At 35.3% G+C, this 13,455-nt stretch overlaps 1 protein-coding gene across 1 annotated transcript in view; it reads left to right on the forward strand.

Annotated features, from left to right (window-relative positions):
• LOC148956627 (uncharacterized) overlaps positions 1–13,455 on the forward strand; it is a 52,534-nt gene that overhangs the window by 21,724 nt on the left and 17,355 nt on the right. The gene's annotated exons all lie outside the window — the stretch shown is intronic.

Consider the following 13,455-nt stretch of genomic DNA (forward strand, 5'->3'; position numbering starts at 1 on the left):
GCAGAGGTAATAAAGGAAAATTTTGAATTTTTTCTAACTTTTGTGTGTTATCGCTATATAATGGCTGATATTTAAAACTCTTACCCTTAGCTAGTTGAAATTTTGTATGAATTCTTAATTTTTAGACGTATTGCAGATGTAATAAAGGTCTATTTTCTATTTTTTCTAACTTTTGTGTTTTCGCAACAGAATGGCTCATATTTAAAACACTCACCCTTAGCTAGTTGAAAATGTGTATGAATTCTTCATTTTTACCCGTATTGCAGAGGTAATAAAGGAATATTTTGTATTTTTTCTAACTTTAGGACTTTTCTTAAAAAATTAAGTCAAAAATAAAAATTATATTTTGTAATTTTTTGAATATCCTACTTTATGTCTAGGTTTACATGTCGTCTCTAAGGAATTGTCAACATGCTTTATCTTCATGGAACTAAAGTATAAGCATAATCATAAGATTCAATCAGAATTCCTAATTTGTCGTAGAAAATAAAAATTACATTTGTGCATTTTCAAAAATCCCACTTTACGTTTCTAGCTTTCTATTTCAAATCCAAGGAAGTGTTAAATGGATTTAGCTTCATGGAACTAAAATTTAAACACACTTGTAACACTCGAGCAAAATTTACAATTTCTCGTAAAATTATGTCAGAATTAAAATTACATTTATTTAATTTCAAAAATCATCCCCCCCCACCCCCCTCTTCATCGCTCTATCTTAATTGTGGTTCCCTTGTCTCTCTCTCTCTCTCTCTCTCTCTCTCTCTCTCTCTCTAATTACACCGTAAGTCTAGGTCGATCAGAGATGTGGGACCCATACCCCCCGAGCCCGCATCCATTTGTGGGTATCATTTGTTTAGAATAAACTATATTTTTTGCTAGAAAAATGAATATTTATAGCAGTCCTTAGACATTACGAGATATCCAGATCTGTAAATAGATATCTGTAACCTGAAGTGGAAGCTTTTTATTTTCTCTGGAGAAATTAGAATTGAATTATGTTCTTTGGTAAAATTCAGAATAGAACTTGAACTTTTCTATCTTCTATGGCCACGGGAGGGGGATGTTCAAGTTTACTTGTTTGAGGGGTTTTTGTTCATTTCAAGCTTGATTTGTATATTCAATTTAAGTTTCACTCGTTTTAAGATTTATTTATTAATTTACATTAATATCCATAGTATGTTTGTTTGCATTTATTTTTTATTTTATTTCTGTTCGTTTTAAGTTTCATTTATAGTTCAATAGGAAAATATTTTTTCATTTTAAGATTGATATTCATATTCAATCTAAGCATTACTCGCTTTGAGATCTATTTATTCATTTATATTATTATTTGTTGTTTGTTTTTTGCTATGATTGCTTATTTAATTTCTGTTCGTTTTGGTTTCATTTATTCTTTAATAGTAATTTCTGGTCGTTTCGAGTTTAAATTTTAAAAGGTATTTGTATCTGCTGAGCTTAAGTTTAAAATGACCTTTACTTTTCTTTGAAAACATATTTTTCGGAAAGTTTTTTAATTAATTTTTGTTCGTTTTTAATTGCAAAAAATTTCATGTTTTTTAAAAATTTCTTATTTCAAAATCAATTATAACGACCACAGAGTTTCACCCCAAATCATCCTCTAAAATGTCTCAAACTGTTTCACCCTTTGTGTGAACCTATAGCTTCTAATTTTGTTTTATCTTCTTTCAGGATAAATCTTTGAAATTTCTTATTAAATATACCCCTCAGGCTTGGAATAGCCCATTTTGTCGTAAATTCTGGTCTACAATGTTCGAATTGTTGAGCATAAGTACATGTGCAAATATATTCCGTCTGAAGTGTGGAAGATGTAAAACCCCTATCGTAGTTGTCATGAATAATGAACCGTTGTGATAAGTGCTGTCTTTGAAAATAAATCAAAATGATTTTAGTGTCCTATGAGTAAAGTGCTTTAAAAAAATGTATGTGAATTTGTCTATTAATAAAAAAAAATGTATACAACAGTGTCTTTATTCTTCACTTTACATTTTTTCTTATTCGGTGTATAGGCATCTGACGTGAACCACTAGTGCTGGTAAATCCTTTGGATTCACTCTAGACTGACCCTGATTCGTTAGCCTAACCAGAAAAGAAAGAAAACATTTTCGATTTCAAAACAATTTTATTGAATAATTACAACAACAACATCAATAATATAGAGCATATACAATTAGCGATACTGTTTATTGTCTTCGATATGTTTCACCATTGCACTTAAAGCACATTGAAGTCTATTCACATGTGCTATATCAAATTTAGCGGCAAAACATAATTGATCCTCCATTTTAAATTTGCTCAAGGATATCACATATCTCGCATATACTGCATCCCATTCCAGAGAAAGCCGCGATCCTTTCGTGATATCCACCGCAATGCTTGGTGCTCTTGTACTATTATCATCAACTCCACTATCAACTTCTAATAGGGTAAACATTCCACTCATCGCCGTCACAAATATATATCCAAATGAGTAAAGTCAAACTGTTCTTCTTCTCACTCCTTGAATTCTATTCACAGACTAATAAAACTATAGCAAAAATCCTTTCTTTATATTCACTCCACCGCTATTATGTAAACAAAGCCCTCTGATTGGCTGAGAAGGAAACACGTGATCTAACTGTTTCCAGGAAACTCTTAACATTTGCCCAAAACAACAACAATATATACTATTTCTGGACACCATGACATTCTTCTCAAGCATGTACATGCCCAAAACAACAACAATAACAAATACTATTCGTGGATCATAACATTCGCTGAGAGCGTGCACTTACAACAACAACAACAACATTGACCTTGACAATTGCCTCGGAAACAATAACAAATACTATTTCTGGATCATAACATTCGCTGAGAGCGTGCACTTACAACAACGACAACAACATTGACCTTGACAATTGTCTCGGAAACAACAACAACATTGACCTTTGGAAATTTAGGTCATTGACCCCATTAACCACGTGTTCTCCCCAGGGACTCTATGCCCTTATTTGGAGCCCCGTCAGTATTCTATGCCCATATAAGGAGCCCCGTCCGCGCTGGTACCCCCCATTCTACTGCTGTCCTTCAACTTTGAAGGACAAAGAGCCCCACAATGCCCTTTCTCCCCAAATGGATCTGATCAAAATTTTGAGATAGGGGTGGGTGGAAGTGGAATTATGTAAGGGGCGGTCGTAAAAACTTCAGAGGGGGCTCATTTGACTGGAAATTGAAAGTTCTAGTTCACTTTTTAAGAGTAAAAAGGTGATCGGAGGGCATCCACCCCCCCCTCCCCATACCCTCCTTTCCCCAAATGCGGGAGATCGAAATTTTTATATAGCCATTTGGTTCGAAATAGTCCAACGATCAGATAACAAAAACTTTGGGGTCAACATAACTTCCAGAGCCCTGGGAAGGGTTGTAATTTATGTTCCGGGGGCATGTAAGATTTTTACGGAAGAGGTGGCAATCCCTCTCTAAGGCGTCCATCTATTGCCCGACACTACCCCCCCCCAAAAAAAAAAAATTAACGATATTTTATTCCAAAAATAATGGGAGCTGACCCCAGGGCCTCCCTGCGCGCTCCCCCCCCCCAAATTAAAAGGTATTTTATTCCAAACATCATAAAAGCTGATCTCTGGATCTCCCTCCATAGCGCCTCCTCCCAAGAAAATGAAAGTAATGAAAGAAAGTAATGACGTTTATTTAAAAAATCTTGGGAGCTGACCCCTTGCCCTCTCTAAGTAGCCCAGCCCTCCCCAACCCCACCTAAAAACTTATTAACGATATTTTATTCCACAAATCATGGGAGCTGACCCCTAGCCTTCCCTCTGTGGATCGACTCCCTTCCCCCAAAAGAAACTTATTAACGATATTCTATTACAAAAATTATGGGAGCTGACCCCTGTTCCACCTTTTGTGGTCTGACCCCCCTCCCCAAAAAAAAAGAAACAAAATATTTATGATATTTTATTCCACTAATTATAAGAACTGATCCCTGGCCCAACCCCCCAACCCCCCCCCCCAAAAAAAAAAAACAACAACACTTTATTAACGATATTATATTACAAGAATAATGGGAGCTGACTCCGGGCCCTCCCTCCATGGCCCAGCCCCCTAGAATAGAGAGCTTATTAATGATTATTTGAAAAAAACTACGTTTTCTAAAGAGTTAAAGAGGCTGAGTTACAAGGTCGAACCTTAACCCGTACAGGGATTAGGAGGCACAGTTGGGGGGCGACCGCCCCCCAAACCCCCCGCTTTCGCAGCCTTTAGATATAAAAAAAAATTTCTTTAAACTGAAATTAAGTAGCGACATTAAAACTTAAAAAGAACAGAAATTATTCCGTATATGAAAGAGGCTGTGCCCTCCTCAACGCCTCGCTCTTTACGCTAAAGTTTGACTTTCTCACAACTCTTTTTTTAAACAATAAAAACTTTAGCGTAAAGAGCGAGGCGTTGAGGAGGGCACAGCCTCTTTCATATACGGAATAATTTCTGTTCTTTTTAAGTTTTAATGTCGCTCCTTACTTTCAGTTTAAAGAAATTTTTTTTTATATTTAAAGGCTGCGAAAGCGGGGGTTTGGGGGTGGTAGCCCCCCAACTGTGCCTCCTAATCCCTGTACGTTTTAAGGTTCGACCTTGTAACTCAGCCTCTTTAACTCTTTAGAAAACGTAGTTTTTTTCAAATAATTTCTGCACGTTTTTGTACAGTTTATTACTTATTATTGCTTGACTAACTGTTAGCTGATCGTGTCAGGAGTTAAAGTTGGGGGCTTCCGCCCCCCAAACCCCCCGCTCTTGAACATTCTTGTGTTAAGGCTTTTAATTCCTGAATACTCAAATCACGTCGTACAGGGTGCCTCCTAATCCCTGTACGTTTTAAGGTTCGAACTTGTGACTCAGCCTCTTTAACAGCCCCCCAACTGTGCCTCCTAATCCCTGTACGTTTTAAGGGTCGACCTTGTAACTCAGCCTCTTTAACTCTTTAGAAAACGTAATTTTTTTCAAATAATTTAAAAAAGAAACTGAGTTTCTTTTCAAAGTATATAAAAAAGTTGCTCTGATGGTGAATCGAACCCGAGTTTTCCGCCTGAAAGTCTGAAATCTTAGCCGCTGGACTATACAAACACAATAGTAATTGTTGTTTAGCAAATAGAAGGTATTTTCGACGCAAGCAAATTCCCAAAAATCTTGATATGTGGTTTTTGGAAAACAGGGAAGGAGTGATCAGATTGAGCTGAAATTTCGACGATAAGCTCCCAGGCCCCAGGAAAGCTTATCCTCTAAATGTCAGCCCGATCAGACAATGTTAACGGGGGGGGTGGGGGGGGAAAAATTAACATGGGCTAATATAGGAAAACGAGGTTTTTCGTAAATGTAAATTCGGGGGATAATTTTTTCGGTCTGACAGTATCAAAAGGCCCTAACAGGTCGAATTCTGCTTCGAATGAGTCCTCATTCAACCGGATCCGTTGCCAACTGTGGCCTGTAGGCGTGGCTAACAAAAAAAAAGAGATGAATTTTAAGTGGCTATATGTGGTTTTTTGAAAACTGGGAAGGAGTGATTGGAGTGAGCGGAAAATTCAAGAATAAGCTCCCGAGCTCTAGGAAAGCTTAACCTCTAAATTTCAGCACAATCGGACAACGATAAAGGGGGGCTGCGGTGGGAGGGTCCAAACTTCCGGCCCAGTTTACCCCCTGAAGATAAAGTCGGAGGAGGATGAAATTTTGCAAGTTTCTTAGTTTGAGCTTGGGCTACAAAATGCAATTACCGCCATCTCTCTGCGACCTCTAGGACCTGAAATCGCTTAACATTGTGGTGGGTCGCCTCTTTATAGAGGCACAAGTGTGCCTCCTTGATATTTCATTCCATAAATCATGGAAGCGGACCCCCGGCCCTCCCTCCATTGTCACATCCCCAAATAAAACTATTAGTGATATTTTATTCCAAACATCCTGGGAGCTCACCCCTGGACCTCCTTCCATGGCCCGACCCCTTCCCCCCCCCCAAGAAAAATATTAACAATATTTTATTCAAAACCTTATGGGAGCTGATCCCTGACCCTCCATTGACCGACCCCCTCCCCCACAAAAGAAAATTATTAACGATAATTTATTCCAAAACTTACGAGAGCTGACCCCTGTCCCTCCATGCCCCCCCCCCCCCAAAAAAAATTAAGATATTTTAATCCGAAACTAAATTACTCAATGAAATACTAGAATGCATTTAAAAATTTTAAATATCTCGATATATAAAAAAAAAGTATTTTGTAATAAGTAATTTTGAAAAACTTGGAACTTTGGCTATCAAAAACAAACAAAAACTAATTAAAAAAACTTTCTGAAAAAGAAGTTTTTCAAACAAAAGTAAAGGCCATATTAAACTTCAAATTAGAAGAAATTAAAAGCTAGAATAATTTAAACTTAAAACGACCAGAATTACTATTCAAGAATAAATGAAACCCAAAACGAACAGAAATTAAATAAACAGTCATAGCAAAAATACATGCAACAGGTACTAACATAAATGAACAAGTAAACCTTAAAATGAAAAAAGTTTAAACTGAATATGCAAATTAAGCTAAAAACGAACAAAAATCTTTTACTATTGAAGTATAAATGAAACCCAAAACGAACATAAGTTAAATTAACAGTCATAACAAACAAAATACACCCAGTACTGATTTAAGTGAATAAATATATCTAAAACGAGTAAAAACTAAATTTAATATTGCGTACTGCGTCCTTCCCTAACTGTAAAAGTCTAAAACCTTCTGCGTCATTTGTGCTTTCCTGAAACTTATATGTGTCTTGAACAGTCTTGGAAAGAACCATTAAAAATTAAACTGAATAGTTGATATATAATGATATAGTTGAAGGCTCATTTGTTCAAGACTTTATTTCACTGTAATTTTAATTTTTAATTCCTAATGCTATAATAACTGGAAAAGAAAATGTGTCTTCTAGGCTTTAGACTTTTACAGTTAAGGAAGGGGGCAGTATCCAAACTCTTGTTTAGAGTAAAACTATATTTGTCTTGATGAATCCTTGAAAGAACTAATAAAATTAAACTGAATATATGGTATATAATAACAGTAATTACTGTAAGCTCATCAGTTCGAAATTTAATTTTACTGCAATGTTTATTTTCAATGTTGTATTATGCTATTTAATAATTATTGGTTCACATATTATAATTTTTGCTTGATTTAAAATTCAACTTTGCTCTTTACTTTCGTGCATAAAATTTGTGTTCACAATGCTATTTTAATACTAAATTATCTTAATAGTACTGATTCTGTAAAATTTTACAGTGGATGCTACATCTTTTTGCATGCAATCTAAGTTTAACTGTTTTCAATTTTTACCGATGGCAGTTTACGATATGCATTAAAAAAATTGTCGATATGTGATATGCCTGTTGTTTTTGGAAAATATTAAGAGTCTGTTTCTAATATTGTAGACATAGCCTACCCTGCGTAATATGCGAGGCAATAATTATTGCTACACATATTATGATTTTTGTTCGATTTGAGATTCAACTTTGCTCTTTTTTTTCCGTAACAAAAATTTTTTTTTTTAAATTAATCATCTACATAAAATTTGTCTACACAACGCTATTTTAATACTAAGTTATCTTAATAGCACTAATTTTGTAAAATTTTACAGTAAATGCTACATCTTTTTGCATGCAATCCAAATTTAACTGTTTTCAATTTTCACCGTTGGCAGCTTACGATATGCACAATTTGTGTTTCTTTTAAATAGTGAAGCACTGGAACGACCAATTAGACGCAGCGCCACAAATATCTAATATGGTCACTATCGACCAAAAGCAGCAACTCAGAGGATATCATAGACAAAGCTATTATAAATCATTTTCACATTAAACGTTTAACATCATATAAATAAAACACTTCCCGCTCCGGGCAATCTGTCGAAATCAATTTCATAAGATTCTATGCTTACGCAATTTAGCCGGGAAGAGTCTTCAGCGGCTTTCACGTGGCTTAATTGTCTATGCAAAGTGGTTCAGACATGTTACGTTAACCATAAATTTTCATATTTAAAAAAATCCTTTCACACTTAGCCAACATAGCAATTTTTGGTCACCGATTGATTCTGTGTTGGCAATCGTCTGACTCCGTTTTCTTTGAAAAATGATAACACAAATGTTGCCCATTAAGCTTGTTGAGAACATTGGATCTTTACCAAAGAAGCTCAAGAGAATTAATCATAACTCATTAAATAATCATAATTTTTCAAGTGACTACTCATCAGTCTTAATCCTGTGATCGTTTGATAAGTATTATGAGAAACAAAGCTTCTAGCGTTGCCTATAGTAAAGAGCCATATGGCTTCAGCGTATTATGTTTTTTGACCCCAGAGAAATTTCATATGGAAAGGGTGGTTGTATGAACTTCGGAGGAGGCTCGATTTGATACTCCTCCAACACCATTTTTCTCAAAATAAATATGATCAACATTTGAAGAGTGATCGGAGGGATCCCCCCTCTGCCTTTGTTAGGTGCCCCCTCCCCTCAATACTGGTAAAATTTTGAAAAGGCCATTTTGTTCACAATATTAAAAAGGTCTAATATCTATGACTCCTGGGATGCCATGCCCCTCACAGCCCTGGATCAAGGATTGTAAATTATGCAATTTGCCTGTTGTTTAGATGCCGGATTTATGAATAGGAAAAGGGGGAATGTTTGATTTTTGGTGTGTTTGAAAAGACTAAGAGAATTAAGATGAAATGTTGGGGAATAATGAGAGGGTATGTTAAACTAAACCAAAAGACACCATGTGCATCATTTTTATCAAAAAGTCGTATGCGCACTATCTTCACAACGTCTGAGAGCATTAAGTTGCAATTTTCAGGGCACATTGAGAGGGATGTTGAAAATTAGTTGGAGGTTAACCAGCCTTTTCCATGCCCTCTTTAGCTGTCCTCCCCCAAACAAAATCCAACAAAATTTTTTTAAATAACCTTCTTGTTCAAAATAGTCTAAAGATAAAATCAATAAGCCACCAGGGATGCAATAGCCCCTCCCCCCACAGCATCTGGGGAAAAGGTTGTGAGTTATGAAAGTTGCCTGCTGTTCATATATAAGGTTGGTTACTCGGAAATAGGGGGCTTATTAGATCCGGAGTCTCCAGAAGGGCTTAGGATGAAACTTTCAGAAAATTTCGATGAGATGTTAAAAAGTGATTAGAGGGCAACCAGCCTTCCCCCTATTGCCCGCTTAGATGCCTTCTTAACACCGATAGAAATTTTGAAAAGCCATTTTGTTCGAAACGGTCATAAGGACTAACAATTATGGCTACGGGGTTGCTTATATCAGATTAGATAAAGAAAAACAACTTTTTTTAACTGAAAGTAAGGAGCGACATTAAAACTTAAAACGAACAGAGATTATTCCGTATATGAAAGGGGTTGTCCCCTCCTCAACGCCTCGCTCTTTATGTTAAAGCTTTTTATTGTTTTAAAAAATAAAGTAGTGAGACAGAGTGAAACTTTAGTGTAAAGAGCGAGGCGCTGAGGAGGGAACAGCCCCTTTCATATACGGAATATTTCTGTTCGTTTTAAATTTTAATGTCGCTCCTTACTTTTAGTTAAAAAAAAAACTTGTTTTTTTTATTTAATTTCTGAACGTTTTTGAATTAATGCAACTTTGAATTTGGCTCATCGTACATGAATAATTAAAACGAAATTTATATATTAATTTTACTTTTTTTGGCCAAATGGCTTTCTCGAAACTTGTTCTGATGTAACTAAAGAATTAACTTGCGTAACAAACTTCTATATTCATATATTTTTATTACGTTTATGAGGGCTTTGCCCCCTAGTCAATACCTCGCTCTTTATAATTTCTGTTCGTTTAAGTTTTAATGTCGCTCCTTACTTTCAGTTAAAAAAAACTTGTTTTTTTATTTAATTTCTGAACGTTTTTGAATTAATGCAGCTTTGATTTTGGCTCACCGTACATGAATAATTAAAACAAAATTTGCATATTAATTTTACTTTTTTTTGCCAAATGGCTGTCTCGAAATTTTGTTCTGATGTAATTTACGAATTAACTTACGTAAAGAACTTCTATATTCGTATATTTTTATATTTTTATTACGTATATGAAGGCTTTGACCCCTAGTCAATACCTCGCTTTTTACGCTAAAGTTCAAATTCTGTTCCAATTCTTTAAGAATGACCCTTGAATCACAAAGGCCGTTTAATAAGAACAGATAGCTCTTTTGAAAGTACTAAAAAAAAAAAAATTAGTGTCAAGAGCAAGGTATTCACTAGGGGGCAAACCCCCTCATATACGTAACAATTTCTGTTCATTTTAACTTCTAATGTTGCTCCTTACTTTCAGTTTAAAAAACTTGTTTTTATTTTATTTTTGATCGTTTTTTAAATAATGCTTGGATATCCGGTGCCCCCTTCACATAAATTTTCCTTCCGCCATGAAAACATTCTCCATGGAAAGATCCTCCCACGTAATCCCCTCCCCCGACCTCCCCACTAGAAAAAATCCCTCCTAAAAATGTCTGTATACTTCCCAATACTATATGTAAACAATGGTCAAAGTTCATAACTTGCAGCCCTTCCCGCGGGGGATGTGGGGGATTAAGTCATCTTCAAAGACATATTTATTACATTTTCGACTATGTTAAACAAAATGGCTGTCTCAAAATTTTGATCGAGTGACTTTGAGAAAAAATGAGCGTGGGAGGGGCCTAGTTGCCCTCCAATTTTTCGGTCAATTAAAAAGGGCACCAGAACTTTTAATTTCCGTATGAATGAGCCCTCTCACGATATTCTAGGACTACTGGATCAATACGATCACCCCTGGGAAAAACAAACAAATAAACACGCATCCGTGATCTTTCTTCTGGCAAAAAATACAAAATTCTACATTTTTGCAGATAGGAGCTTCCAACCACTACAGTAGGGTTTTCTGGTACGCTGAATCGGATGGTATCATTTTCATTAAGATTCTATCACTTTTTTAGGGGGTGTTTCCTCCTTTTTTCGAAAACAAGGCAAATATTTTCAGGCTCGTAACTTTTGATGGGTAAAACTAAACCTGATGAAACTTATATATTTGAAATCAGCATAAAAATTCCGTTCTTTTGATGCATCTATTGGTATTAAAATTATGTTTTTTAGAGTTTCGGTTACTATTGAGTCGGGTCACTCCTTACTCACAGTTCGCTACCACGAACTGTTTGATGGAGTAGCCATCGATACTTTCTAACAGAAATAAATGTTAAATCTAATGACTTCAAATAGATAAATTATTTCATTAAACAATTTCACAATAAATTTAAACAAAAAAAGCAAATACATTATAATATATGCCCATTTTAGGAACTTTGGAGGGGGAGGTAACAAATAAACGTAAATTATTCCCCTGTTTTCTTCCATGTATACTATTGAATCCTATTTTCCTAGCGTACATGTTTTTATCAAATATTGAACCTGTATGCATAGCAAAACTATCACGTCATCTACATTACTATATTGATTTTCCTAGGCCCCAAGATTAGCGATTGAGATTTCCTCTTTAAATACGTGTAAATTTCTTGGGAACCTAATTGTTAATCTTCTTTCCTTTAGATTTGTATTTGCTTAGTGTTTGTAAACTTACTCGTTCTCTAGTGATTCAATTTTTTATTGATACGGCCCGATTTGATCGATGTTCATAGTTGGTTTCTAAAGTGATATGCTTATTTTTAGTTCGAAAACTTTTTTCTCCTTTCTGGTTTTTTGTGTGTTTATTTCTCTCTATTTAGTATTTTACAGTTTTTGTAGTTGTAGATGTGAAATACCGGTTTTCCGGTTCAGTCACTAATAAATTATCTATCTATCAAACAGTTCGTGGTAACGAACTGTAAGTAAGGAGCGACCCGGCTCAATGGTAACCGAAACTGTTGAAAACGGAATTTTGATACCAATAGATACACCAAAAGGATCAGATTTTAATGCTGATTTCTAATATATAAGTTTTATCAAGTTTAGTCCTACCTATAAAAAGTTACGCGCCTGAGAAAATATGGCTGATTTTCGCAAAAAGGGAGAAACACCCCATAAAAGTTATAGAACCTTAATGAAAATCACACCATCATATTCGGCGTATCAGAGAACCCTACTGCGGAGGTTTCAAGCTCCTATCTACAAAAATGCGGAATTTTGCATTTTTTGCCAGAAGAAAGATCACTGATGCGGGTTTATTTGTTTTTTTTTTTTCTTTTTTTTTCCAGGGGTGATCGTATCGACCCAGTGGTCCTAGAATATCGTGGGAGGGCTCATTTAAACAAAAATAAAAGTTCTAGTGCCCTTTTTAAGTGACCAAAAAATGGAGGGCAACTAGGCCCCCTCACACGCTCATTTTTCCCAAAGTCACCCGATCAAAATTTTGAGACATCCATTTTGTTCGGCATTGTCGAAAATATGATAACTATGTCTTTTAGGATGACTTAATTCCCCCAAGTCCCAGAGGCGAGGGCTGAAAGTTAAGAAATTTACACAACGTTAACAGATAATATTGGTTATTGGGAAGTATACAGACTTTTTCAGTGGGGACTTTTTCTGGTAGTGGGGGGGGAGTGGGGCGGGGATTATGTGGGAGGATATTACCATGAAGGAAGTTTTCATGGGAGAAGGGACATTGCTATGAAGGGGCGCCGGATTTCCCAGCATTATTTAAATAAAGATCAGAAATTATATAAAAAAAACAAGTTTTCCAACTGAAAATAAAGAGTAACATCAAAACTTAAAACGAACAGAAAATATTACGTGTATGATTGGGTTAACCCCCTAGTCAATTCCTCGCTCTTTAAGCCAAAGATTTTTTAGTACTTTAATAATATATATTTATTCTAAATAACGGCCTTTGTGATTAAGGGGTCATTTTTAAAGAATTGGACCAAAATTCAAACTTTAACTTAATTAGAGACGTATTGACTAGGGGGTGAGCCCCCAAATTTACACCTTAAAGAATATGAATATATAAGGTCGCTACATAAGTTAATTCTTAAGTTGCGTATATTTATTAATAATAAAAACGTTCGTAAATAAAATTAAACAAGTTTCGAGAAAGCCATTTAACCAAATAAAAGTAAAATTAATATGCAAATTTTGTTTAATTTATTCATGTACGGGAAGCCAAAATCAAAACCTGCATTAATTCAAAAATGTTCAAAAATTAAATAAAAAAAACAAGTTTTTTAACTGAAAGTAAGGAACGACGTTAAAACTTAACATGAACAGAAATTATTCCGTATATGAAAGGGGCTGTCCCCTCCTCAACGCCTCGCTCTTTACGCTGAAGTTTGACTTTTTCACAGCTCTTATTTTTTTAAACAATAAAAAACTTTAGCGTAAAGAGCAAGGCATTGAGGAGGGGACAGCATCTTTCATATACGGAATAATTTCTGTTCGTTTTAAGTTTTA

This window comes from Artemia sp. Qi Xiang Cuo, chromosome 1 (genome assembly GCF_049724085.1).
Source record: "Artemia sp. Qi Xiang Cuo chromosome 1, ASM4972408v1, whole genome shotgun sequence".
Taxonomy (NCBI): domain Eukaryota; kingdom Metazoa; phylum Arthropoda; class Branchiopoda; order Anostraca; family Artemiidae; genus Artemia; species Artemia sp. Qi Xiang Cuo.